This window comes from Pan paniscus, chromosome 8 (assembly GCF_029289425.2).
Source record: "Pan paniscus chromosome 8, NHGRI_mPanPan1-v2.0_pri, whole genome shotgun sequence".
Taxonomy (NCBI): Eukaryota; Metazoa; Chordata; class Mammalia; order Primates; family Hominidae; genus Pan; species Pan paniscus.
The window spans coordinates 35855122-35861526 of record NC_073257.2 but is presented as its reverse complement, the minus strand read 5'-3'; the positions used below and the strand labels follow the sequence as shown (position 1 = coordinate 35861526).

Genomic DNA, 6405 nt, shown 5'->3' with positions numbered 1-6405 from the left:
CAGACTCTGGGCCTCAGGCGCGGCCCCGAGGCTCCCCGGTTGTCCTTCGGCCTCCCTGCGGTCCCCCAAGCATCGGGAGGAGCAGCGGCACAGAACCAGCGAGAGAAGCAGCGCTGGGTGCAGTGCGCCCAGGGCGGCTCCGGCAGTGATGCCGGCACCGGCATGAGCACCCCAGCCGCCCTTGGTCTGCCCCAGCTTGGGCCTGCGCTCTGTGGCTGCGACCCTCGGAGGAGGGGGCAGCTGGAGGCGCCCGGATTGCGCGGACCCCCGCAGAGGCCAGGAGCCGCGCCTCCGGCGAGGGGCTGTCATCGAGCAAGAGCAGAGTCGATTCTGGCTTCAAAAGAAGGAAGCAAGGAAGCAGCAGCCATCCGTGGCCTCACGCCCCTGCCGACCTCCATCTCATTTTCGATTTTCTACTCTTTTTGTTTCTAGATAATTGGGACAGAGGGAGGGGCGTAGAACTGCGGATCGTGGTGACAGTTGGTAAATATATGCATCTTAGTGAGGAAAGGCAAGCAGAAAAGAATATTGGAAATCCAGCTTTGGGGTTCGTCTTTGTCGGTGACTCACTGTGTTATCTTGGGCAAGTAGCTTAACCTCTTGGGCTCAGTTTTCCTATCCATGAAATGGGAACCAATGTCTGATGTGTCTTCCTCACGGGGCTGTTTTCATTAGGACTTTAATTGGGAATGGCAATCTTTTGGGTAGGTTGTCTTTGTGTGCCTTAAAGTCAAAACCTATACATAAGCCCCAAGGATAAAAACCTCCGTGGGAGGACAAACCTTAGAAACTCAGAGACCTGAGCACTGGTGTTCCTCCCCTCCCAATCCTCGCTCAGGAATCGCTCCTTATTGGGACTGGAGGAAAGGAATGCTCTTCCTAACTGCTTCCCCGTGCAAAGAGGAACTGGGAGTGAGGAGAGCAAAACTCAACCAACATGCGGACCATCTGGTTGTGTGTGTGTGAGCGTGCGTGCATGTGTGTAAGGGGGCAGGTCTCCAATACGTTGGACATTTTCGTTTCTCCTTGTCTCACACTTTTCCTGCTGGTACCAATGACCACTTCGTGAAGAGCAATGAATGAAGCGCAATTCATGAGTTAGGAAGGTGAATTTCATTGAGAAATAACATTTTTTATTGCAGTTCTGGGCATGAGAGTCCCGGAATGGCGAAGGTTCTGGGAGCCTCGTGGAGCCAGGTGCGCTGGCCTTGGTGCTGAAGGTAAAGGCCGAGCCTGCAGAGGCAACCGCCTCAAACCATGGGCCATCTGCTCAAATCTAAAAGCAAGGGGATCACACCTTTTTAATACCTCCCGTCCAGGGTGTGTGCTTGTTTCCGTTGGGGGGATGGGTGGGGAGGGTGTGTGTGCACGCACGCCCGCGCGTGTGTGTAATAAAAATAACATGAAAGCACAGTGACAGTGTCTAATAAAGTTTAGTTAATTGAATGGACATTTAGATACCTTTCTCTCAATCTGCTCCATAACTTACTTATTCAATTCAATGTGGGAAAATTTTTACTAAATAATAGTCATACAGTGTCTTAAGGATGCCTGACTGTTTCTCACTTTGTTTTCATCGTCTGATCTAAACATTATGGTGGAGAAGTTTCAGGCAAGGGCAAAATTTATCAAAGACAAGAGTGGTCCATTCAACACTTCTCCCTGATGACATTTAAGTTCTTCACTGCCTCTGGGCCCAAACTGGGGTGATTCTATCTCAGGAAAGAAATAACTGAGACAGAATCATCTTGGAAAGGTATATGCGGTTTTAATTAATGAATCTATTCTGAGATCTCTAGGGAAGCTCAGTTAGTACTGGGTCAAACCCAGTGATTAAGGCTTCATGTGTGCCATTTATGGGAAGAATTTTCCTTGGGCTAAAATATGGTAAAAAGACCAAGGACCTGTTCTGTTCATTTTTCTGTCACAATATCATCTTTTTTTTTGAGACAGGGTATCACTCTGTCACTCAGGCTGGAGTGCAGTGGCATAATCACAGCTCACTACAGGCTCAAATTTCCAGGCTCCAGCAATCCTTCCATCTCAGCCTCCCGAGTAGCTGGGACCACAGGCACTAGTCACCAAGCCCAGCTAATTTTTGGTAGAGACAGGGTTCGACCATGTTTCCCAGGCTGGTTTTGAACTCCTGAGCTCAGGCAATCCACCTGCCTCAGCCTCTCAAAGTGCTGGGATTACAGGCATGAGCCACCATGCCTGTAATATCATATTTAACAGTTAAAAATCTATTTATACCCTGCTCATTCAAAATACATATTAGGTAGTATGTGCAAATATGTATACTTTAACAAGATCAGAAAATAAGTAAATGAAAATATTTGGAGTGAAAGTAGAAAAAATAAGATGTAACTGGAATTAATTTCTGTACACTTGCTGGAGATCCTCTAAAGTTCTGGCTCCAAACCTTCTCGTTGTTCCCAATGCAAAGAAAAAACACAATAAATGTCATGATTCACGGGGTCTAAGATAAAAGTAAACTGGTTTCTCACAGAAGAACAACTATTTGCAGTACTGACATCAGACAGAAACCTCTCCCATGTGCCCTCATAAAATGATGTACCCATAAAATGAAAAGTGACCTCAACCGTGTCCCTAAAGCAAATAGATCTTAGTTGTGTGGGCTAGCTTCCATTTGTGTCATTCAGTGAAGCCCCACAATATTCCCTTTGTTTGAGTAAGAATAAAACTGGTGAGAAAAAGACCTGGCAAACAGCATGCTCACTCACATCCTTACTGGGTTGTTGCAATCTTAGCGTTGGGGACAAACCATCCTGAGAATCCTCATGCTACAGTTGTTGCAACTTCTGAAAGATTTGCAAAAAATACTCTTGGGACTCAGCCTGATATTTAAGGAAGACCAATGACAGTGATAGACTTTAGAAAAGAGGAGGTGTTACTGTTAGTGCTGGAACCATCAAAGCCATCTTTGGACCAGCACTCCAACTTCAGTACCTATAAAAGTCATCAGCTTTAACTTCAAAACTTATGATTTCGTGGGTCTAGTAGCATCAGGAAAAAACATTATATATATATATAATATTATATATGCACATATATGCATACATATACATGTATATATGTGTGTATATGCATACACAAACATGTATATATGTGTGTGTATATAATTTTGGAAAAAGCATAATTTTTTAATAAGCACCCTAGATATGCAATGAGATCACTAAATTGTTTCCTTCTTCTCTTGTATAGAGCTAAACTACAGTTTCCAGCCTTTCCTGCAGCTGTGTTGGACTGTGTAATTCAGTCCTGGCCAATGGAATGTAGGCAAAAGTAAGGTACATCACTTCTAGCATTAGTCCCTAAAACCACTCTTGAAATCCTCTAAGTTGGCTTTTTCTCCTCTTGTCATCTGCCACCTTGGTACAGAGGATCCCAGAGAGGACTCTAAATGCCCTGAGTGATGGCAGAGACATTAGATGGAAGGAAAACTGTGCCCCTGAATGAGTGTGTAGGGAAGGTCACCCTTTACAATCTGCAACAGTCACTGGACTATGTAATGAGCAATAACTACATATTTATGCTGTCAGCTACTGAAATTTGGGAACCATTTGTTACAACCTCTAGCTTTTCTATAACTTAATATACCAGGTGATTCTAACATAGTCCAATAACCACTTTTGGAGAAACACTACTCCAAACAAAACTGTGGAGAAGCAAATGATTCCGCCTTCTGGTGACAATTCCTTAGCGTCTAAGAAGGACTCAAATGGTAATGGTTTCAGGAGTGGTAGCAATCCAAGTGGATGCAAGATTTGGGGTCGGTGCCTCCATTCCATAAATGTTGCCTGTTCATAAAATTTACTCAAAAGTCACAATTTATATGGCATTATTTTATTTCCTGAGTATTTACCCCTTTTTTTTCTCTCTGCCTTGACCCTGTCACCACTGGGGAAGAAAGATGAGCTCCAAGAGAAAAGGAAGAGCCTCAGGTCTGTAGAGTCTTTGTTACGTGGTAGACACTATACTGAACACTTTTCATGCACAATCTCATTTACACTCACATGCATTCCTTCAAAGTAGGCATGAATATTCCCATTTTATAATGAAGACTCTAAAACCTTGTTGGAATTGCTGTGCCAGCATTGGGGACTTACTGATGAACTTAAAGCTCTGCCCCTTTAGGGAGTTTGACTGGGTGACCTAAGTACACCTAAGCTATGCATCTCAGTGGGAAGATAGATGAAGGGGCATTAACTCAATCTGAGTGGTATCACTGGGCTGGAACAGCAGTTAGGGAAGGGCTTTGCTCGATGATGTAGACCGGTTTGCTCAGTTCTGCAAGGGACTATTCTAAATGGACCCATGGTAAGCCTATTCAAACTCATTAAGCTCCTTGAACTCTGACCTGGTAGAAAGGATGTGCTTTTTATTAAGAACCTTACAAAAGTACTATTTTTAGCCCCAGAAACTCCATTTCTAGGGATCAGTTCTAAGGAAATAATTTGAAATATGGAAAACACTGTACACAAAAAGCTCTACTATGACACTATTTATAAACAAAATGAGGATACAACCTAAATGTTGTTTAAGTGGATAAGTCATTGGGTTAATGATGCATTATTAAATGACACACATGGTCATGAAAATAATCATGCAGAGGGCTTGTAATAACTTTGAAAATGTTGAAAAGATAATGTTAAGTGAAAAATATGAAAATGTAGATTTGAATTAAAATGGCCATCTAAAATGAAAAAAAGAACATCAAAAACTAGTGATAGAAAAAAGATGGAAAGAAATATACCAAAATGTTAATAGCATTTTGTCTTTGGGAAAAAGAATTTGAGGTAATTTTCTCCTCCACTTCTCTAATTTTTCTCAAATGTTCTCTTATGCTCATGCTTATATTTTATAATGGAAAATCAAAAAATAGAAAATTTAAATACAAAGAATTTGCTTTTAGAGAAATAGTTCAGAAGAAAAATTTTAAGCTGTAAAAAAAATTGAAATACAGCACATAGAAAAATGTATGAAATACACAACTCAAGGATTTATCACAAGACAAGCACCACCAAACTCAAGAGCTAGAATACTGCCAGTGCTCAGAAATCCCTCTTATATCCCCCTCAGTCACCATCCCCTTTGTCGTCTCCAACAGTAATGACTGTCAAGCTTCTATGGTCACTGTTTCCCTCCTTTTCTTCAGAATGTTGTGTCCTAAGTCTGAATCCTTAAACATGAGAATTTTATCTACCTTTTGAACTTTATGGAAATGGAATCATAGAACATTTCTTTGTATCTGCTTTCTTTTTTTTAACACTATAAATGTGAGGTGCCTCCATGTTGTTGCATGTGGCAAAATTCATTAATCGCTGTATAGTGTTGCATTGCGTGAATGCAACATTATTTGTCTATCATTTTCCTGTAGATGTTTCCAGTTTGGACCATTAGGAAAAATGCTGCTGTGAACAGTCTTGTACGTTTCTTAGTGCATGCGTGTGCAGACATTTCTTTGAGGATAAACCTAGGAGTGGAAGTTCTGGGTCATAGGACATGCGTATCTTTTTCTTCTTCTTTTCATAATATTCCTTCTTATATGTATCAAAGCTCATACCGCACAATGAGCTCTGAGTTGCAGAAGAGAATTTATTTTTTGCGTCTGTCTAAGGATGTGGATATCTTCAGTAGATTTAATGCTGTACTGTTCCCCACAGTGGTTCTAAGAGTTTACGCTTCCATTGGCAAGAAGTATGTGCTTTAACCCTTTATGGAGTGGAAGCATATGGCCCATAAAAGGAGACTCCAGGGGATTGGTTTTTAGCCTTTTTCTTCTCAGGGACAGACTGGAGAAAGCTTTTTTTTTATCAGATTATGGGATCCCCAAGGCTCACAATAGATATTGACATTGCTATATACGCCAGCTCAGAATCTAATCTGACCTTGAAGTGAATCTCCCAATACAATTAAAAAAAAAAAAAACCCATCCCAGCAGTCACAGAGCTGAAGGGCACTCAGAAATAGCACTTGGGTGAAAAGAGGTAGGTACTGAGGAGTAAAGTTCTGGATGTGAATGGATCACACAAATAAAATATCTTTTGATAGTTCTGAGTCTGGGAACTTCAGGAAGCCATGGAGATGGTAATGGGGCTAAACCAAGAATTTTCAATATTAAACACTTAGAGAAATGAAATCTTTACTGCCGATAGGACTGGGCAGGATTTCTAAAGCTTCCTGACTTTGTTTTGACCTGGAATTCTGTGAACTCATTGTGATAGCTCTGGCAACATCATGCTAATCACAGGCTTTGGTTGGAAGTCATATGTATCTCTGATTAACAAAGTTAGGAAAATTAGCTTTAAATGGACACATGTATAGTTTCTTAAACCTTGGGGCCCATGGGGTTCGTGGTGTTGAAGAGACTGGGGAGCACTG

The 6405-nt window shown here is 41.7% G+C and overlaps 1 pseudogene; it reads right to left on the bottom strand.

Moving 5' to 3' along the window:
- Positions 1-5554: 5554 nt before the first annotated feature.
- LOC112441083 (small nucleolar RNA SNORA40) lies at positions 5555-5671 on the bottom strand (annotated as a pseudogene).
- Positions 5672-6405: the final 734 nt, after the last annotated feature.